Genomic DNA, 23526 nt, shown 5'->3' with positions numbered 1-23526 from the left:
CGTCGAAGTTAACTTCGAAATAGTGCCCGACGCGTGTAGCCACGACGGGCGCTATTTCGAAGTTAGTGCCGCTACTTCGAAGTAGCGTGCACGTGTAGACACAGCTAAGGAGAGTTAGCATTCCACTGTGGATAAAGTTATAAAATGGCTATTTTCTTTGAGCTAAATGTGGTTGAGAATAAAGAGAAAAGGGAGAGGAAATTGGCCCTTTGTTAATACAATGTTGGTGCAGAAGACTGTTTTTTCACCAAGACACAAATGGTTTTATCTCCCTTGAAGTCTCTTCCCTTTCTGTGGACTCCCAAATTACATATTGGTCTATTCACATGGTTTCTCTAAATAGATCTCTCTGGGTTAACAGCTCATCAGATATAGTACTTAGTAAAATGAGTGCACTTCTTGTATATTCAGTAATTGTTATCTGATATATGGTTTAATTTGTCACTTAAACTTTAGCATTAAAGATGAAATTAATAGAAGATTAGGATAGAAGAGACCTCAGGTGCTCATCTAGTCCAACCACCTACTCAAAGCAGGACCAACCCCAAGTAAATCATTGCAGCCAGGCTTTATCAAACCTCACCTTAAAACCCCTCAGGATGGCGATTCCATCACCTCTTTAGGCAACCCATTCCAGTGCTTCAGCACCTTCCTAGCAGCATAATTTTTTCCTAACATGCAACTTAGATCTCCCCCACTGCAACCTGAGACCATTGCTCCTCATTCTGTCAACTGTCGTTATTTGATTTAGATACAGTAAGGACACGTATTCTCTATTCTCCCCTAACTTCTGCCCAAAATACAAATTAAACTATAAATTAGAGGTGCAGTAAAGTTTATATTAAAATATTGTTTCCTTTTTTAATCACTTCATTCTGTGGATATATGTTTGAACCAGAGCAGGATCCATCAACCCTGAAATACTTGAGACAGTATTTCCTCATGATATTTTAACCCAAGAGATTCAAATAGATTTTGGCTAGACAGATGAATTTTGGGTTGCATCTCTCAATAGAATCCCAGTCCTGTATCTGTCTTACATGCATCCATGCTTTCACAGCCTGATGCACTGCAGAAGCAATCATAGAATACTAGGACTGGAAGGGACCTCAAGAGGCCATCGAGTCCAGCCCCCTTCCCCAATGGCAGGACCAAGTACTGTCTAAACCATCCCTGATAGATGTCTATCTAACCTGTTCTTAAATACATCCAGCGATGGAGATTCCACAACCTCCCTTAGCAATTTATTCCACTGTTTGATCACCCTGACAGTTAGGAACTTTTTCCTAATGTCCAACCTAAACCTCCCTTGCTGCAGTTTAAGTCCATTGTCCCTTGTTCTACCCTCAGAGGCCAAAAAGAACAAGTTTTCTCCCTCCTCCTTATGACACCCTTTTAGATACCTGAAAACCACTATCATGTCTCCCCTCAATCTTCTCTTTTCTAAACTAAACAAGCCCAATTCTTTCAGCCTTTCTTCACAGGTCACTTTCTCTAGACCTTTAATTATTCTTGTCGCTCTTTTCTGGACCCTCTCTAATTTCTCCACGTCTTTCTTCAACTGCGGTGCCCAGTCTCGACACAATACTCCAGCTGAGGCCTAACCAGTGCAGAGTAGAGCAGAAGGATGACTTCTCATGTCTTGTTCACAACACACCTGTTAATGCATCCCAGAATCATGTTTGCTTTTTTTGCAACGGCATCACACTGTTGACTCACATTTAGCTTGTGGTCCACTATAAGCCCAGATCCCTTTCTGCTGTAGTCATTCCTCGACAGTCTCTCCCCATTCTGTATGTGTGAAACTGACTTTTCCTTCCCTAGTGGAGCACTTTGCTTTTGTCCTTATTAAACTTCATCCTGTTTACCTCAGACCATTTCTCCAATTTATCCAGAATGATCGCCCACAGGGTGATGTATCTGAATCAGTAGCTACTTACTTAAATGTAAGCAGTCTTTTGTGTAGCAAATCCAGTTTGTGATACACATGGTTCAAGCTGTGTGATATATTATACAGTACAGAATGCAGAGTGATGGCCTGAGTTAGAATGAAACGAGCGTAATAATCTGTACCGAGTATGTCATGAGTCCCCAGATCATAATCACTCTGTACAGGAATATATCAGGCTCAGACTGGCTGACAGTGATTTTCAAATGTGTGACATACAGGCTTGATTACTGCAGCTTACATCTAGAAATGAAACCACATGCTTTGAATCAGCTTCCATGGGTACAAAAAGCAGAAGTCCACCTGCTTAGCAACACAGATTGTTGTGAACACTTTACCCTGGTGCTCTGTTCTCCACTGCACACAAAAACCGATTCATAGGTTCTGTCCTGCAATATGGGACTGGATCTAGAGCTCTGAAAGACTGTCTTCCTGCACAAAACATAGCTCTCATGGCAGATCCACAGGAGCAATGATAAACAAGAAAAAGGATTGTAAAAGTAGAAGACAGAACTTTCATAGCAGCTGGAAGAAATGCAATCATTTACAGCTAACTACACAGCTCATCTCTTCCACTTTTCTTCTGTTAAGGCTCCACGTACAGACACACAGGCATACACGCACACAAATAATGGGAAAAAAAGATTCTCCCACGGTCTTAGAAAAGGAAAGGCTATACCAATTATTTCAGTTTTAAATACTTATGAGGTGCTCAGATGCTATGGTGATGGAGGCCACATCATTATTCTGATTAATAAACAGTTGCCTTATTTCTAATCCAATCTGTATTATTCTGTGAGCAACTTCTTCTCCACAAAAATGTGAATCTTGAGAATCTTGATTACCTCTGTGTTAGGTATCTGATGATAGTGCTGAGCTTCTGTTCTGAACATGTTGTAACCTTTGTTTCACTTCTTTTCCAGTCTAACCCATTACACTGCATCATGTACTTGTGTGACCTGTTGTCTAGTATGTTTCCTTCTGCTGCAGCTTCTCTTTGCCCTAATCTTTTCCTGTCTCTGTCACTTTCAATTATAAACTCACCAGTTCAGAAACCGAGTTGTTCTTTGTGTCCGCACAGCTAGAACCAGGATTCTAACTCAGGTCTTTGGGCACTATGGAAATAACAAGCATTTTTTAAAAATATCATTAATTAAAAATTGTCCTAGAAAATGTATTTATATGGAAAGTAAAGGAAACAATGACACTAACTTCATGTAATCATATCACTAAGTGACTGGCTTTAGGAAACCATCCTTTTTAGAAACCCCTTTTAAAAGCAATCTCCTTGAACACTTGGGCTAAGGGGCTTTTTTGGTTGGCAGTCTTTTCCCTGGTTTAGATTCCCTGCAGTGATGTCATGGTGTTCACTTTCTCTCTTTACAGCCCTCTCTCCAACACTCACATCTTGGTGTGTGCCTCACTAGGTCTGTGTTAGCATTATGACAAGGTAAAGTCCCATCCTGGCAATTCAGGAAGAAACAAAGCTGGTATATCTCAGGAGTAGCGATTATCTTACATTATAAGAATGAGATCCTTAATTCCATGCACAATGGACAGTTAATCTCAAACAATCAGTACTGAAGGAACAGAAGCTTTACACAGCTGGTGGAGTGTCACTTCACAGCTTTCCCCAGAGGTAGGGCTGGCACAGGGAGAAGTCAGGTAGAGAGGGTGGTCACATGACCAGTGCCACCTGTGTGTCCCTCACCAGCAGTTGCCTATGTTCATATATCTTTTTGGAGTTACTGAAACCACTCTGGAAACAGCCATTATTTAACTGCTAATCTCCAGTTACTAACTACATGCATTAAAGACAAAAGATAAAACGATAACAGGAAAAAAAAAATCAGCAACAACCTGCTTTCAGAAATGAAGTGAAAGGCATTTTAATACTCAACATCTGAGTTCAGAGAAATGTGCTAGCTGAGAACTGGTCCTTAGCTCTTAGGCAAACATTAGCCACCATTATTGAAACAGACTAATAGATTCAAGAAGTAGGATTGATTGGACTTGTAGGCTCTAAAATTTTACGCAGTTTAATTTTTATAGTTTTTTTTTTACATAATATTTCTAAATTTGTAAGTTCAACTTCCAAGATAAAGAGATTGTATTTAGTACTTGTGCCAGGTGGATTGAAAAATACTACTTTTGACAGGATTTATTTTCCATGAACCCATATTAATTTTGATTAATATTATTTACCCCCCTTAAATTCTTTATTAATGAAGTCCCATATCAGTTACTTAATCTTCTTTGGGGTCTATAGCACATTGTAGGAGAGTCATTCAGGTCATTCCATTTAAAATATTGGCACAATGTTGCTTTTCTTCCAAACTTCTGGAAATTGCCCAAGCGTTTCAAGACACATTGAAAATCAACACTGGTGAGTCAATGAGCACCTGAGCTGGAATTTTAAACTCTGAGATATAGGTTATCTAGACCTCATTAGATAAATGTCTAACTTCAGTAGCTGCTCTTTAACCTCTTCCTGGGATACTACTGGAATGGAAAGAATGTTATCATGTGATATTGACTACATCATGGCCGTGTCTACACAAGCAAGCTCTTTCGGAAAATCAGGCTCTTTTTCAAAGAGCACACGGACTGTCCACACACAAAATGCACTCTTTCAATCTGAAATTGAAAGAATGTCAGTCTTCTTCTGGAAGCCCTCTTCTGCTTCTGGATCAGGAAGAGTGCCTCCTTTCAAAATCTTCTTTTGAAAAAAAAAAAAAAAGCACGTGTAGCTGCTCTGTGGGCCCTTTTTTTTCAAAGGGCAGTTCTCTTTTTTTCCATACCCGGCCTGTTCTTTCAATAAAGTGGGGACTCAGTTGATGCTCTCGATTTTATGATCCCTTTTTATGCGTGGATGCACTCTTTCCAGAAGATCATCTTTTGAAAGATCACTGTACTATAGATGCAGCCCATCTGTTGCCCTCCTCAGCCCCCACAAAAATACGGAACAGAAACATTTATTGAACTCTTCTGCCTTTTCTAAATTACTATTTATATTTCTATGCTTGCCATCTAATAATGAACCGCTGACACCTTATTGTTATTAACATTATATAAATCTCATATGTCTTTGCTTCCCGTATCAATTTTTGAAATTTTCTAGCTTCTGATTTAGTCATTACTATAAACTTCCCCTTTCTTCCATTTATGTATTATATTCATAGCTGACTTCACTTTCTCTCTACTTCAGATTGTTTTTTTAACCAGAATAGCCTACTTTCTCAATTGTGTGATTGAATCTTTTTAGACACCTACAAAAGTGTTCTTAAACAACTCTCAATTATCTCTTGCATTTTACCAATTAAATTCTCTCTTACACCTGATCTGGCTCATAATTATTTTCAGCTTTGTGAAATTAGCCCTTTTAAAGCACGGTGTGTGTGATGCATGTTAATGGCCTAAACTTTATTCTATTTGCACATATAAATGTGATCAAGTCATGATCACTTTAACTTAAGCTATCAACTACACAGTTAGTTCTGTGATCAGTTCCTCATTATCAAAAAAAGCTCTAATATCAATTTCCCATGTTGGCTGCAGCAATTTTTGAGTTAGGAAATTGTCATCCTTAGTATTTACAATTTCCAAGTATGTATTAGTACTGGCAGCACAGCACCTTCAAGATGTGCCACTCAAACTGAAGCCCCCATGATCACACAGGTTTTTCTACACAATATATATAGGTGCTTAAGGAGCTGGCCTTCCTGTTTCCTCATGTGATTTGGAGGTCTACACCAAATACTGACTAGTACTCTACTTTGTGCTTTATTTGTTAGAACATTGATCCATAAGCATTCACGTTCATCTTCTACTGACTTATCAATGGTTCCAAAATAGGTAATGCCATACAGGTAATGCCTTTCCCTTTTGTCCACTCCATCTTTCCTAAATAGGTTACCATTAATTGTAACACTCCAGTCATGTGAATAATCTCACCAGGTATCAGTAATATCAACTCAATAAAATTTGTGCCCATGAATGAGTAATGTAAGCTCTTTTTATTTGTCCCCAGGCTCCTACCCACTGGTGTGTAGACAATTCAAGAACTTCCTCCAACCATATCCTCTGGTTCCTTGATTAATTTTGTTGCCAACATGTCAGTTTTGTGCTAGAGGAGTGCTCAGTTCTTTCCTTTCCTGTTGTTAGTTTGTTTCCCTTGAACTACTCTAGCCAGCCTATCCTCATGGAAATGGGCTCTGCTTTTACTGAGGTGGAACCCATCCAAACTATACAGCTCCCTAGACCAAACAGAAATTAAACCAATGTACTGCAAAACCAAACCCCACCACCACTTACCTAGCCAATTAAGTTGATCACTTCCAAACTCATCTGCTTTCTCTTCACTTGTGGGACAGGAAGGATCTCAGAAAAGACTGATTAGACATTCTTCTTCTTCTTCAGCATGCTTCTGAGTTCCTTGAAGATACCTATAATCTATGAAATATCCTATCATCAGTGCTATTATGAACCATCACCCAATGGATCCTTGCTCATCGACTTCAGAAACCTTTTCAGAGGCATCTTATATCTCGGTTCAGGAAAGGCAACACAATAGCCTGCTGTCTCTGTACCCCTTGCAGAAAGTTTTTTTTTTCCCTTCTGAGTACTGAATCCCCAACAAGAAGTGTCTGTCTTCCCTGGACAACTGGAGAACTCTTTGTGTGCAAGCTTGTGGTTTTTTTTTTTTGGTTTTGTTTTGTTTTACCCATTGAGGTCAAGCTTCCATCAAACAGGCTTTTCCATACATCTCTTCATTCCCTCAGACCAGCTGAATCATGAGAGGTATCTTCCAAATGAGGAATTGGTGTTGAGTGGAAACTTGTAGCTTTGTGGAATCATCCTGATCTTCTCCCTGGTGGCCACAGTCTGCCCCAGGTACATATAAAGCCACTGTGAACTTAAGCTTATAGTCATTACAAACTTCCAGTCCTTTTCTGTATCTTCTTGGTGGCCAGCTCCATTTTTCCTTGAAACTGGGGTAATAATGTTTTCTGAACCTGGCTGTCAAGATATCATCTCTATTTGTCCCTCCAACCCAAGTATCTTTTTCTCCTGCACAACCAACTTGCCCTTCATATATAGGAAGTCTTTTCTGGCTTCAGGCATGAAAAGAAATTTGGAAAGACACTGTCACAAAATCTGTTCTATTACTAGCCATCTTGAAATTATATGTGGAGGTGGACCTGGAAGTAAAGCCTCACACACTCCTAGTCTGAAGTCCTTCCAAAACTCTCCTCTGATCAATTGTGGCATGCTGAACCAGATTTCTTGTAGAAACAAAGTAATACAAAGAAAGCATAACTCTGAGCAGAAATCAGGTTAATATATTCAATATGTTTGTCTAGAAATGTCACCATTTGGGGGCTCAGATAAATTATGAGAACCTCTGAGAAACTCCCAGGGTACTTATTTCAAGGAGGCATGAAACACAGACAGAGAGAAAAAAATCATTACCACAAGGTTCATGCTCTGACTAAACCATCAAAAATGTGAAAATTATGAACTGAGTCAATTGCTTCATATGTAATTCCCCTGCAGTGCCTGAAGTTTGCAGCATTTATGATATAGAAACTTAGTCACTAGACTCATTGCTACTCCACTATTTAGGCATGATTAGGTTAACTAAAAGGTGACAATTCAACAGAATTTCCTTGCTTTTTAGCATGTTAGTTTTGTCCACAATCATAAACACATTATTTGTCTTTTCAGCTGAAACATCTTGGAATTCAAATTTCTATCAAAAATTTCTGTTGACAATTCAGACAAAATTTCTTGTTTCCTGAAAAAAAAATCTGGAAAATAAAAGCAACTCCACTGAAATTTTAAGTACAAGTGTGAGGACTCATGCACCGTTCCTTTAAATCTGTTTCAGGAAACTGGCCACCAAAGGAGCTAGGGAAGGCTCAAAATAGAAGTTCTGTAGTGAAGAAGACTGAGAAAGAGAAGGTTTAGAAATAAAATGTTTTTTCCCCTCATTTTGGCAGTTCCTTGTTCAATGTAAAAGGAAGAGAGACTTTATGTAATTCTTTATCATTGTCACATAGGTCTCTTCCTATTTTCCCATTCATACAGTGTTTGCTCTTGCATTATTTGTTACTTTCCACAGTAAACAGTGGAACATAATATTGACAGGGTGACAAGATTTTGAAACCAGAGTAAAATATGTGGTATCTCGTGAAGTAAGAATAAAAAACTAAGCACAGGGGTCAATATTGTCATCCCTCCCCCTCATGTACACTCCATATTCACTTTCACGCTTCCAGACCAGACCTACAGCTCTTCCTCCTGAATCCCCAGAACATCCCTTCTGGGCAACTAATGGGGGCTCAGATTTCTCTGTCAGGTTTGAGACTTAGATTAAGCAGACTGAACTAAAATTTGACCTAAACCCTAATATTGAAGGCCTGTCTCAGTCCCTCTTACATCTATGTAAATTAGAAGTACCCTCTGCTGGCTGATTCTACCCTGAAGAACAACAATCCCAGTCCCAGCCCCAACAACCGTTCCAGAAGTATTGGTTTGTGTCAGCAGATGGATATGGGAAGAACAAGGGCAGAATGTGTTTATGACAGAGTGAGAGTGTGTGACTCAAAATTGTGAGTAAAAAAGAGAAGTTGAGCAATTTTAGAATAAAGAACAGCAAGTAGGTCAGCATAGGGCTATCTTGGGTGATGAGAAAAATAAGGTGAAATAAGTCTAAGATCAGTACCAGGCAAATTAGTAGAAACAATAGTAAAGAATAAAATTGCAAGGCATGTAGAAGAGCACGAATTGTTAGGCAAAAGTCAGCATGGTTTCTGCAGAGGGAAGTCGTGTCTAACTAATCTATTAGATTTCTTTGAAGGGGTTAATAAACATGCGGACAAGGGGCACCCAGTGGACATAATATACCTAGATTTCCAGAAAGCCTTTGACACGGTCCCACACCAAAGGCTTTTATGTAAATTAGGCAGTCATGGGATAGGAGGAAAGATCCTTTCATGGATCGGGAATTGGTTAAAAGACAGAAAACAAAGGGTTGGAATAAATGGTAAATTTTCACAATGGAGGGGGGTAACTAGTGGTGTTCCCCAGGGGTCAGTCCTGGGACCGATCCTGTTCAACTTGTTCATCAATGATCTAGAAAAGGAGGTAAGCAGTGAGGTGGCAAAGTTTGCAGATGACACCAAGTTGTTCAGGACAGTCAAAACCAAAAGGGATTGTGAAGAACTACAAAAAGATCTCAGCAAACTGAGTGATTGGGCAGCAAAATGGCAAATGAAATTTAATGTGGGTAAGTGTAAGGTAATGCACATTGGAAAAAATAACCCAAATTACACGTACAACATGATGGGGTCAAATTTAGCTACGACAGATCAGGAAAGGGATCTTGGAGTTATAGTGGATAGTTCTCTGAAGACATCCACGCAGTGTGCAGCGGCAGTTAATAAAGCAAATAGGATGTCAGGAATTATTAAAAAAGGGATAGATAATAAGACAAAAGATATCATACTTCCCCTATATAAAACTATGGTACGCCCACATCTTGAGTACTGCGTGCAGATGTGGTCTCCTCACCTCAAAAAAGATATATTGGCATTAGAAAAGGTTCAGAAAAGGGAGACTAAGATGATTTGGGGTTTGGAACGGGTCCCATATGGGGAGAGGCTAGAGAGACTGGGACTTTTCAGTCTGGAAAAGAGGCGATTGAGGGGCGATATGATAGAGGTATATAAAATCATGAATGGTGTGGAGAAAGTGAATATAGAAAAATTATTTACCTTTTCCCATAATACAAGAACTAGGGGACACCAAATGAAATTGATGGGTAGTAGGTTCAAAACTAATAAAAGGAAATTTTTCTTCACACAGCGCACAGTCAACCTGTGGAACTCCTTGCCGGAGGAGGCTGTGAAGGCCAGGACTCTATTAGGGTTTAAAAAAGAGCTTGATAAATTTTTGCAGGTTAGGTCCATAAATGGCTATTAGCCAGGGGTAAAGTAGGGTGCCCAAGCCTTCAGTACAAGGGCAGGAGATGGATGGCAGGAGATAAATCACTTGATCATTGTCTTCTGTTCTCCTTCTCTGGGGCACCTGGCATTGGCCACTGTCGGCAGACGGGATACTGGGCTGGATGGACCTTTGGTCTGACCCAGTATGGCCATTCTTATGTTCTTATGAGAGAGAGAGAATGACAGAGAAAGGGGAGGGAAAAGATTGAAAGACTGCAACAGAAAGAAGAAGGAATGGAATGGGAGAGAGAGAGAAAAAACTGCAATACAGAAAAGTAAGTTTGAGAGGGGAACAGAATAAGGAGATGGGAAAAGGAGGAAGGTAAAAATAGATCTGAAAATATAGTGACTATATGGGTACGGCTACACTACATTCCCCTTTCAGTGGAGGAATGCAAATGAGGGAGGCTGAAACTGCAAATGAAGTGCTGATTTACAAATCTAACATCTCATTTGCTTAATCTCATGTGATCGTGTTTCCAGAAGAGACTTTTCCGAAAGCAAAAAACAGGCATCTAGACCAGATTCCTTCGAAAATAAACTCCATTTTTGAAAGAACCCTTCCTCCTGAAACAAAATAGGAAGAAGAGTTCTTTTGAAAATGTTTTTCCCCCCCAAAGGAACCTCGTCTAAACAGCTGTTTTTGCTTTCAGAAAAGTCTCTTCCAGAAACACAATTGTGTGACATTATGCAAATGAGGTGAGATTTATAAATCAGCATTTCATATGTGTTTTTGATCTCCCTCATTTGCATGCCTCCTCTGAAAGGGGATTGTAGTGTAGACACAGCCTACGATGTGTTAACTTACATATAATAAACAATATTTATCTGTGTATTATTTAAATTCTATGCTCTTAAGGAATGACAGCAAGCCCAGAGCATGTGATGGGTGCCATTTTGTGTCTATCTGTTTTATAAATCTATATATGTCAATCTAAATGTAAATGAATTCAAAACATGGGATGGTACAAAGTACAGGACACATGCTGAAATTTTTCTAGAGTAACAGAGTAAGTTTGGAATCAGTTCCAGTTAAGCCTGTGGGTTTCATCTGTGTTAAAGGGACAGTATTTTTCACATACTTTATATACTCTTTGCTTAGTGGTGCATACTAGTGACAGGTGGTAAGAGCTGGCTAACCACAATAACCATATTAGCAAAATGATAGTAAGTTTCCTTTCGAGCTGAAATATAAGATTTGTGGGGTGAGGGCTTCATTTGCATAACTTGCAGATTATCAGAAAGCTGTCTTAAAAAGGAAAAAAAAAAGCTTTCCTTACAACACTTTGAAGAAGTCTGAGGTGTCTGTTGGCACAGCTGTCTGGACTTAATAAATGGGTCAAAAGAAGATGTGGAGTAGTGGTAAGTCCATAACTACTTTAGCCAACGAAAATGGATTTAAATTCACTTTCAAGACTGTTTTTTTTTCTGCTAATTGTGTCTATTAGAAACTAAAAGGAAAAAGCTATATTTTAGAAGGCAATATTAGAATACAGGAAAAAAAATCAGCAATGCTTTGTAGAGTGTGCAAGCTGAACATCTGACTGGCCTACTTAATAGGTGATGACCATCCCTCTTATTTTAACTAAATGTGCTTAGAATGTGGGCCAGCACCTGAGAGAGAGACCATTAAGTCTATTACTAGCCGCAGAATTCTTCATTTGGAAGTGAGGATCTGGACTGAAATCTAGCATATTTGTTATTGAGTTATGTATCCAGTTTAGAAGACTACAAATCATTACCATGTTCCGATTACTTTACTCATGTAAGTATTCCCATTGAAGCTGATCCAACTATTCACACCAGTAAGGGAAGCTGGAGCTGGATTTGTGTAATGAACTCACCTCTCTAAGAGCTGCAATCACCTTTTCATTCCCAAAAGTTGTAAAAAAGTTTTCTTAAGGCAAGAAAGAAATGTTAGAGGCCCTGATCCTGCAATGAGCTCTGTGAGCCAGGGGCTTCATGGCATGATTGTGGCCAAAATTTTAATATGGCAAGAAAGACCTTTATGAATCAATGGATCTGTTTTAGATATCAATAGAAACTGTGTTTCTCTCTAGTAAGTTCCTTGAAGAAATGCTATCACCCATAATAGAGAAACAGTATAAGTATCTGTCTTTATCTCATCTTACTAATGCCTTGTAACAGGCAACAGAATATCCAACTAGGGATTTCAAAAACATTTTATAAAAATTATTAGAAACAAAATAATTTCTATCATCATTAGAAAAATATCTGCACGTGCAATCTTCATTATAAAGTGGTAGTGAGTGAGGGTGATATGTTAGTTTGATACTTCAGAAGTAAGAGAAATTAATAAGAATCTGATAAGAAATAAAAAACATACATTTAATCCTCCAGAGCCCGATCCAAAGCTCAGTGAGGTTACTCAAAGACATCCACTGACTTCAGTGAATTTTAGAGCAGACCTTTTATAGTATATTTGGAAATGCAAGTATTCTCACTAGACAGTAAAACAAAATAAGCAACCTAAAGCAACCTAATGAAGAAATATTAGCAAATAAGATCTTACGAAAAAACTTTTCTTAACCAAGCTGCGTAGGTTTTTTTTATTGTTCTTAATAAAACAGCTGTGTAGCTGGCCTATGGGGACCTCATTTACTCATAAGATTGTGAGATTTTAACGATCAGTGTATCTTTATACATCATGAAACAAATACATTACACAGAGTAGATTAAGTTTCTACTATTTATGTTTGTTTGAAAAAGTAGAAAGCACCCATCCACAAGCTCTGGACATCCTGCCAGTTATCTAAAACATAAAAACAACAAAATTGTAATATGCTCCGCTCATGCGCTCTCACACACTGCAGCACATAATCAAATACTATCCCTCCTCAGACACTGGACACCATCTTACTCCATCCACCTCGCTTTAAAGTTTTGGTGAAACGGTTGAGCCCTGGAGCATGCCATTGAAGTCATTAAAATCAACCTGTTTCAGAGCCTTGCAAATTTTGTTAGCCACTTCTCTATGACATCAATCGGGACCTCACATCAATAACTCTACAGTACTTCACAGGAGGAAAGACATCTTTCAAGTGGACTGGCTCTAGGTCATTTAAGGTTATACCATTTAAAAATAATTGTAGGCTCACAAGGAACCAGTGCAAATACCATTGCACAAATGTTATGTGCATTCTAATGGACATTGAACCTGTATTACAAAACCAAGCAGACACCTTCTGCACCACATTCCAGTTTACAAATTGATTTAAGATGCAGTCTCATGTGAAAATCACAGCAATAATCTAACATGGAAGTACTAACAAAACCAAACACCAGAAATGTAGCACTTTAAAGACTAACAAAATGATTTGTTCGATGATGTGCTTTCATGGGACAGACCTACTTCATCAGATCAATAGCACTTCCAGTACAGTCTGACATCTAAGTACAGAGGTCCAAAAAAAATTGCAATAAAAATTGACAGATCAAGTAGAGAGGACTGAAGGAGAGGGGTGAGCAATCTTAACTGTCTCGCCTGACATAATTACAAGCAGTCCTTGTAATACGTGAGGTAATTGTTGTCTTTGTTCAAAACAAGTGTTAATGCATTGAATGTGAATATTAACTCCAATTCACAAATTTCTCTACATAATCTGTTTTTAAAGTCTCTTTGTTCTAAGACACAAATTCTCAAGTCTTTAACAGAATGGCCCACCCCACTGAAGTGTTCACTGACTAGCTTACCTGTGTCGAGATTCCTGAAATCTGCTCTGTGTCCATTCATTCTTTGGCAAAGAGTTTGCCCACTCTGTCCAATGTACATAGTGGTGGGGCATTGTTGGCACATAATGGCATATATAATACTGGTCGAAGTACATGAGAATGAGCCCTCAATCTTGTAACTAACATGGTTAGGTCCAGTGATGGTACTCCCAGAATAAATATGTGTGACAAAGTTGGCAGCGGGGTTTGTTGCAAGGAAAAGTTCCAGGATTAGTATTATTGTGGGGTAGCCTGCAATTGCTCGTGAAAATCTTTTTTAGGTTAGGAGGCTGTCTACAGGAGAGAACAGGCCAGGCCCCTAGGGCCTTCCAGAGTGTAGCATCATTATCTAGAATAGATCATAGGTTTTTAATGATGCGTTGTAGGGGTTGAGTGGGGGCTATAGGTGATAACAAGTGGTGTTCTGTTATTGACCTTCTTGGGCCTATCTTGAAATAGCTGGTTTCTGGATATTCGTTAGGCCCTATCAATCTGTTTTTTCACTTCTCCCAGTAGGTAATTAAGTTTAATGAATACTTTGTAGAGGTCTTGAAGTTTTCGGTCTCTGTCAGTAGAATCAGAGCAGATGCAATTGTATCTAAGGGCTTGACTATAAACGATGAATCATGTGGTGTGTGCTGGATGGAAGCTGGAGGCATGTAGATAAATGTAGCAGTCTGCGGATTTCCGGTAGAGAGTGGTGTCGATATGGCCATCAGTGCTTTGTACTGTGGTGTCCAGGAAATGTATTTCTCTTGAGGAACAGTCAAGGCTGAGATTGATGGTAGGGTGCAGGATGTTAAAATCTCTCTTGAATTCTTCCAGAGCAAGATATGGATTCCAAAACATCACACCTGTCAGGCCAGACACAGATAGAATACCTTTGGAACCATTGTTCCCACCCAATTCTCCAAATAAAACTGTTGACCTAACAAAGCCCTGTTATAAACTCAGGTGATAGAGGCAATCTAATCACTGTCATCTTTTCCATGTTTCCCCCAGACTACCAGCATCACCTTTGTCTTGGCTGAGCCTCAATCCCGATACCTTGTTCTCTTCCATGTGTCAATCTTAGTTAGTCATTAGGTCAGTCTCTCAATTGTCTTATAACTTTAATATTTGCCATGTTCCTATCCAATTAAAACTATGGGTTAGGCAAAGCAGTGACAAGTGGCGAGATATATTTCACTTGAGGGCTGGTAAGAGAGTACATGTGGTTATGTCAGTAAAGAACTGGATTCTTATCATATAATTTAATTCCATTCAGGGCCTTTCATATTGATGTTATGGAGAAGAGCGCCTGAGAAACAGATCAAGGATAATAACTGTAAATTATTATGGACTTTTGACGTAATAGTTTGACTCAGTTATTTAATATTTTCTCACCATGAAATGTGTTTGACTCTATGGGCACATTCTGTAGACAGCAGCCCTGACAGCAATAAAAATTAATCCAGTCAAAGAAATGCAGATTGTTCCCAATCTTTACTGCTGTAAGTTCAACTTATCAAAAGAAATGTGTTGCACCCAACCTCTAGTGTTTCTCCAAGACCCACAATCCTCTTGATTTCAACAAAATTTGTACGGCCTACTGTAGCAGTGTCATCTGATGACATCTAATAATATTACTATGACATTGAGTAAATCATGCATATCTGAAGGATTTTTTTTTGTTTAATTTATTGTTACTGCAAATATTTGAATTGCTATAAACAAATACATAAAATACAGGGAAATAAACAAAAATATTATCCAGAATTCATAACATAAAAATCAAACCCTTCCAAGCCTAATTAGTTCAATTGTTGACATTGTGCCTTAGCTATACATAGCAAATATATGCATAAAAATAGACGCCCAAGACTTTTCTCCTTTCTCTGTGCAACTGCACATTTTGCTTGAGTATATTTCACATATACCATTGTTAAAATCTAGAACCCATTATACAAAAAGGTCTTATGCATACTTCATAACATAATTACTGCTCAATTAAGTAACTAAGATAGGCACTGATTAACCAAACACTTGGGCTGCATCTACACTCATAAGTTCTTTCAAAATACTTTTCAAAAGAAGGAGCTTTTTCGAAACATCCAGTGGAACATTTACACGCAAAAAGTGTTCTTTTGAAATTAAATTGAAAGAATGCAGCACTCCTTTCAAAAACAGTCTTCCACTCCTGTTTCAGAAAGAGCACCTTCTTTCAAAAGCTTGTTTAGAAAGAAAGTATGTGTAGACACTCCTCAGGCCCTTTTTTCCCCCAAAAGAGTGGTCCTCATAGCACCTGATTTTTCAATCCCTGGCCAGTTCTTTCAAAAAAGCAGGGTCTGTGTGGATGCTCTCTTAGGAAAGAGCAGATCACTCTTTTGATCCACTTTTTTTTTTTTTTGTGTGTGCGTGGATGTGCTCTTTCGAAAAAAGTTATTTTGGAAGAGATCTTCCTGAAGGACTTCTTATGAAAGATCACTGTAGTGTAGATGTAGCCTTTAGATGTGTTTAACTTTATAGACACTGCCAGAAATTCCATGGACTTCAGAGGAACTCTCATGTGCATAAAGTTAAGCACTTGCTTAACTGTTTGCAGGGCACAGGCTATAATCCATTATATGTGCTAAACAAAATAAAATTATTAAATTAACATTAACATAATTTAATTAGATACCAGCCTATTCCACATGGTTCTAATCAAGTTTTGTCATCTATAGAACACCTACAGCTGAATCTTTGCTTTTACATGCAAAATAGATTATCATTACTTGTTAGGCGGAAGTGGTGATCATTTGAATGTAACCCATACTTGCAGCTGATGCGGCTATTTCTTGTTTCTCAAGTTCCTAATATTCAAGTGTATTTTTACTGAAGTTGAACTGAATACCTACTTCCTTTCTGATTGAAGTGTCAGACATTTTCCTGCACTGGTGAGTAATGAAGTTAAAAAAAACCAAAAACACTATGCACATATTGGAATGGTAGTCTGACCAAATCTGTCTAATCTATATATCTGGAATTTGCAAGCAGTGGCACTGTGGTGACTTTTAGCAATATTTGAGTGTTACTTACTGATTTAACTGAAGTATCCAAAATCATCTTATCTTTCAGAAATCTATCTTCCTTAACCATACTTACATTTACCCACTCTGTAAGGTCTTCTATTTATATTGTTATAATTTCAGATTATTCACTTGTTTACCTTTTGCATTTATTAGTATATTTGACTGATGTATTGGTGGATAGTGGAATGAAATATATTGAGATGCATTCATTGGAAAAGTGGCACAACTGAACAACTTGTTGCTGAGTTTGTGCTACCCATAGCGTTCATGTGACACACTCACTATTACAGAACTTGTGGTTTTAGTGGCTCAATAAGAAAATGTATCTCTGATAAACACTTAGTACATTATAAAACATAGAAGCAGGCATACTAACTAAATGCCTGTTAAGAGACCCCTAGCATATTTTACTGGTAACAAGTTTTTGCTTATATTGTATGTAGGGGCTGAATTAGCTGCCATTGCAGTCAACATGATGTGTGGGCAAGTCTTTGGACTCTGGGTTGAATACTGCAGTCCTTATTCACCCCTATTTGCAATTCTGCATCCTCACCAAACTGACAGAATTTATTTTTGCAATTGGTGAGCGATTTTCAAGTAAATCAGTTAATTAATTTGTGTCATAAACTTTTTAAAATTACCGTTTATGATTTTTATTTGCAGGGTGAACCTGTTCTTTTAGAGTCCCTGGTGTTTGAGAATTTAGAACAGACTTTCTTGTAGATTATTCCAAGATCTAAGGTATGAGGTTTTTTTTTAAACTGTAAATACTTCAAGTTGTAACTATTTCTATTTATACTACATGTAATATTTCAACTTATTTGCTGTTAAATGCATTTTACAATAAGTATAGTGACATCTAATTAATTTTACATTGATTATTTGTTACAGAGAGTGTGGTTTCTCATACATAATTGCAAGGTAAGTCACCTGGGGGAAGCTGACAGAAGTAGCATTATCTTACAGCCATTTAATTCAAAGATTCATGGGCTGAACCAGAAACAAGGACTCACTGGCTGTGTCTACACTACAAATTAACTTCAAAGTAAGGGGCTACTTCAAAGTAGCCTGCAGAGCGTCTACACATGCTTTTCCTTACTTTGAAGTTAACATTGAAGTAAGGGAGGCTAACTTCGAAGTCACTACTCCATTCCTGGGAATGGAGTAGTGGCTTACTTCGACCTGTAACTTCAAAGTTAGTGTAGACGCTCTCCACTCCTTACTTCGAAGTAAGGAGTCCTCCAAGGAGGTTCCCCTGCCCCCAGAGGATGGAGACAGTCTGTCCAGCCCAGGCAGGGGTCTGTGGTCCCTGCCGTCTGCCTTAAGGGAAGCAGCTCCCTGGCAACGTGAGGCAGGAAGCTGAGTGTGCGCCACAACCAGGGGCAGCAGAAGCGCTACCCTGGACTGGCATGCAACCCCATGCCTTCATCATTTCCTGTGTCCTTACTTTGAAGTAAGGAGTATTTGTGTGTGGACATTTAACTTCAAAGTAAGGGAGTGTGCATTTTGTGTGTGGACACTCTATTTCAAAGTAAGCAACTCCAAAATTATTTCGTAGTGTAGACACAGCCACTGTCTGTCCCCTACATCTTAGCAAAACTGTAGGAAGGATCAGCTATCCTGAATATGAGTGCTGATTGCTTACACCAGCAAACAAGAAAATTAGCTGGGGCAAGGGAGACTGGGGAGTGGAAAATTGCAATGCCTGGTTGGAGACAGCAAGAGCCTACTCAAAGCTTAAGGAACAAATAGAGACTGAGGCCCTTTAGAGTGGAGCTAGCTAAGAAGCAGCAAGAAACAACACCACCTGTAATCACAACTGCTTAGATTGAAACTTTACACTTCCAAGAAGGAGCTTTAAATAGTATTCTAGTTTCCTCCACCAGGAGCTCAAACTTCTCCCGGCTTTCAGGTACCTTTAGGGTCACAACTAAAATTTTTGAGAAACAGGCACGGGGGAAGCTGGTTAAAGCTTTTCTGATTGGTATGCCAAGTCCAAAACAGAGAAAAACATCTTGACCTTACTCACAGACTAGTCTTCTCTCTCAAGCCCTTTCAAAAATTGGACTGCAGTCCCAGTGACCCCACATACAATAAAAAAAGTAATAAAAATTCCTGTTGCCCTATTTTTATAAAAGAGACCACCACAGGGTTACACTCATACGTATCGGATTAAAAGAAGAGGGATAACTAGCTTTCAAGCAAACATCCACACACACTCATAGCCTCCTGCACTCACACCCTTACACAGACGAATTCACGCAGGTGAAAAGCTGCACAGAGACAGCGAAGGAAGCTGAGGCAGAGTGGGTCCAGTATGTCTGGCTGCAGTCATGAATCCAGGCGGTCAAGCTGATTGTATGACCCCCCCCACCCCCACTTGTCAGCTTGCTCCCTTTCTTTACAGTGTTGTACTCAGGAGCAGTCAGTACCATCCATCCTGAGGAGACTAACTTCTGCAGAGAGGTGATAGCAAGAAAGGAGAGAAACTAAGCTTTGCACCCATCTTTTATATGTTCCAGTCCCATAGCAATTCTCCTCTCCCACTGCCATGGGATGCTATATGACCACGAGCCATCGCCACTGTCCCAGGACTCTGTATGACCATGAGTTATCAGCTAACAGCAGACAGGATTATGATCTTCTCTTGATGGGGCCTCTTTCTCTTCCTTGGATGGATTCTTTTGCAGGCCTCAGCTCCTATTTTCTCTGGCCATCAAGGTGCTACCAGCAGCTGGTTGTCCAGACAGGCTGGCTTCAGGCACTGATTCTACTGCAGACACATAAACATTGACACTTTTCTCACTCACACAAAGGAAAGCTCACTGCAGAGAAAGGAATTTAGTTTACATAGGCTACGTCTACACATGCCCCAAACTTCGAAATGGCCACGCAAATGGCCATTTCGAAGTTTACTAATGAAGCGCTGAAATGCATATTCAGCGCTTCATTAGCATGCGGGCGCCCGCGGCACTTCGAAATTGACGCGCCTCGCCGCCGCGCGTCTCGTCCAGACGGGGCTCCTTTTCGAAAGGAGCTGATGGGAATAAGGGGACTTCGAAATAGGCGGGGTCCTTTCGAAAAGGAGCCCTGTCTGGACGAGACGCGCAGCGGCGAGGCGCGTCAATTTCGAAGCGCCGCGGGCGCCCGCATGCTAATGAAGCGCTGAATATGCATTTCAGCGCTTCATTAGTAAACTTCGAAATGGCCATTTGCGTGGCCATTTCGAAGTTTGTGGCACATGTAGACACGGCCATAGGCTGGTACCTGTAAACAATTTTTATTAACTTATAATATTTCATTTAGACCTAGTAGTGCCTACAAAACAAAGCTTATGAAACAAAATATAACTATATAGAACAAACTTACATCTACAAAACAAAGCTACTGTTACCCAAGGTGACCATCCATCCTGTTTTTGGTGGGACAGCCCCAAATTTTAGGCGCCATTCTGGCATCCCAAAGTATTTTACAAAAATGGCTAATTGTCCCATATTTCACAGGGTTCACCAGCTTCCCCTACCTGGGGGAGCCGGGAGCTGGACCTGCACCACTGCCGACCACCTTTCCCCACCTGGGGGAGCCAGGAGCTGGGAGTCAGTCCACGCAGTGGCTCAGCTGCAGCCCAGCATCCCCCAGTGGGGGCTGGAGCTGAGCCAGGGCTAGCGTGGGAGCCACAGGGTTTGGTGAACCAGGGCTTCAGTGGGATTGGATCCAGGGCCTGGGCAGTGGGGGTTGAATCAGAAGCCGGAATTCGAGCTGGAGCCGCAGGGGGTTGAGCAGAGCTTCTGGAACCGGAAGGGAGGGTCTGGAGCTGGAGCTGTGTGGGGCGTTGAGCCAGGCCACGGAGGTTGGAGTGGGAGGTTAGAGCAGGGCCAGTGGAGTCGGGGCCGGGCGGGGGGCTGGAGCAGAAGACACAGGGGGTTGGAGCGGGGCCACTGAAGCTGGGGGAGCTGGAGCCACAGTCGCAGCTACAGGGGGGCGGTGAACTGTGGCCACAGTGGGGTTTGAGCTGGAGCCACCTGGCTTCCCCAAGCTGGGGCAGCCAGGATCTGGACCTGACCAGCGGCGCAGGCTGCCACCCACAGCTCCGGAAAGCCAGGAGCTTCACTGGTGGGGTGGCAGCCTTGTTCCTGGTGTCCCAGATAGGGAGACCATCGGTCCCATTTTGTCCAGGACAGGGGTCATTCCCCATGTCCCATATTTGCCTGGGGTAGATATGGTCATCCTACTGTTACGAAGCTTACAGAAAGTTACAGGACTTAAAACCAGCAATGACTGAAAGTTACGAAACTTACATCTATATTGTACTGGACTGAGCGGAGGCTTTATACATTTCCTAACTTAGATTTAAGGTTGCTCGTCTGTTTCATCACAAGCATGCAAAACACTAAAGATTAAGAAATAAGTTAAGGCAGTATATTCACACAACAAATATATATCCGTGTGTTAGTCCACTACCACTTTGCCTCACCAAACACAAACATATACACTTTCAATTCAACACCCACTGTCACCTACCGTTGATTAGAGAACAATAGTGTTTTGTGACAACAGCCAAGGTGTTGAAATTAGTTCTTGTGTGAAAGGATTTGCTTTCATGCCAATGTAGAACATTTTCATAAACATTGAGGTTGATAGAGCACTGGCCTCTGATGAGGGAGACCCTCTTCAGTAGAGAGGTTTGTTTTTTTTTTTAAATCAGAGATCACTCTCAATCTAACAGGATAAGATCCTGAACCTGGGTCTCTTACATCGCAACACAGTGCCCTAACCATTAAGCCTTAGAAAAGGCATGTCAAACTCAAAGCCTCCTGAGGGCCGCACAAACGAACACTGATAGCTTTCAGGGCCACCAAAGAAAATATACATCCATCAGAAAGTCGTAATTATTTATTATTGTAGATTATGGCTTAGGTATATTTACATATTTTTAGGTCTTGTTTGAACATAATTTTAATTGAGAATTTAATACTTAATATGAATTTTGTTGTTTTATAATTTTATTAATAGTTCACAAAGCTTGAGAAAAGACACACCTAGCAGTGAGGGAAGAAAGAGATAGAAAAACACTGATGATTAAAGCTGACCAGGGAGAAAATCCAAATCAAAAAAGGAAAAACATCTCAAAGAAAGAAGGGACAGGTGGTTTTGCAGAGAACAGGCAAAGACGGTGTCAGGATGCCTGTGTTTTATGGCTAGCTCTGCACTCTGTGCTGTCAGTTTCCTCATCCCAAAAAATGAGGATAACCTACCCCACAGGAAAGTCATGAGTTACCAACATGAATGAATGGGCTTTGAGATATGTGGCTGGATGGAACAACAGGAAGAGTTAATTTAAAGAAGCGATGTCTGAGGGGAATGAAGTAGAGACTCAGGATGAAGATTAGGCCTGAGAGAAACTGATCATGAGGGTGTACAAATCGGAACATTGCCATTGTACAGGGTTTGCTTTGTCAGTCATTGTGACCAGTGTTGAATGATGCTTTGGCTGATTTTATGTATTTCCTTCTCATCTTTGTGAGGGGTGATGGGTGCAACATAGTGGAAACCCCTCCCCTGCCCCAAGAGCAGCAGGAGGTTAGAGTTTCCCCTTTCCCGCTTTCTGTGGGCCATAGAAGACATCAAAATCCAACCTCTTTTTTTCCCTGCACAGTGGGAGCAGAAGAGAGGAAAGCGGCTCTGGGTGGGACTGGGTGGCTCCCACTAGGGGAGGGGGTGATGAGGAGAGAGACCAGGTCAGGATCACACAGCTTTGGCTTTTGTCGAAAGGCCATAAAGGAGATTTCCCTTCAGTTCCACTGAAGGAGATTCACCACACTTTCCTTAGGCCCCCTCCCCTCCGGTGTACACTGCACTCCCCGCACCCTCAATTTCTCTGCACTTCCTTCTGGGGTTTACACTGCAGTCCCCCATTGCACTGTGTTCTCCTCCCCTCTCAGATTCTTTGGGGCCTGTGTGTCCCCCCCACTGCAGTGCAGCCCCCATTGCACCATCAGCTGGCCCCTTGAGGCCTGCACTGCTCCCCATTACAGTGCAGCAGTCATTGCACTGCCAACCCCACTGCACTGCCTTCTCAGGCCCCGAGGCTGGCACTGCCCCCCACTGCACTACCCCCAGGCTCCATGAGGCTTGCACTACACTCCCCACACTCCTTCCCCATATAATTCTGCCTCACACTCCTCTGCCCCTTGCTCTGCCCTGCTGCAGCTCCCTACCTGCAGCTACCCCAGCAGGTGCCTTTCTCTGCCTCAACCCATGTGGGATTCACTGCACACACACCCCGTACCTTCTCCCCATGCAACTGTGCCTCACCCTCCTCTCCCTCTTGCTCCGCTCCCCGCAGCTGCCTACATGCAGCTGCCCCTGGCAGGCACCTCTCTCCACCTCAGCTCATGCTCCTTAAAGACATCACCCACCCTTCTCTGGCACACATGAGCACCAGGGGGCAGGACGAACACGAATCCCGGCTCCTCAGGCTGTCTGTGTCCAGCGCATGCACATTAAAACACCTTTGGCTTCCTGTGTTTTTAATTCGCATGTGCTGGACGTGAACAGCTTGAGGAGCTGGGGTCGCTGTTTGTCTCGCCCCTGCTGCTTGTGCGTACCAGAGAAGTGTGGGTGACTGGCCAGGCCACACTTAGATGTTTTATTAACAGCTAGTTGCGGGCTGCAAAAACAAGACAAAAAAAAGTATTGGGATGTATGTGGCCTCCTGGTCGAGAGTTTGACATAGCTGCCTTAGAACACAAGTCTCACTTGCCCTGTCTCAAAAGTTCTCAGC

This window comes from Carettochelys insculpta, chromosome 3 (genome assembly GCF_033958435.1).
Source record: "Carettochelys insculpta isolate YL-2023 chromosome 3, ASM3395843v1, whole genome shotgun sequence".
NCBI lineage: Eukaryota > Metazoa > Chordata > Testudines > Carettochelyidae > Carettochelys > Carettochelys insculpta.
This window is presented reverse-complemented; position numbering follows the sequence as displayed.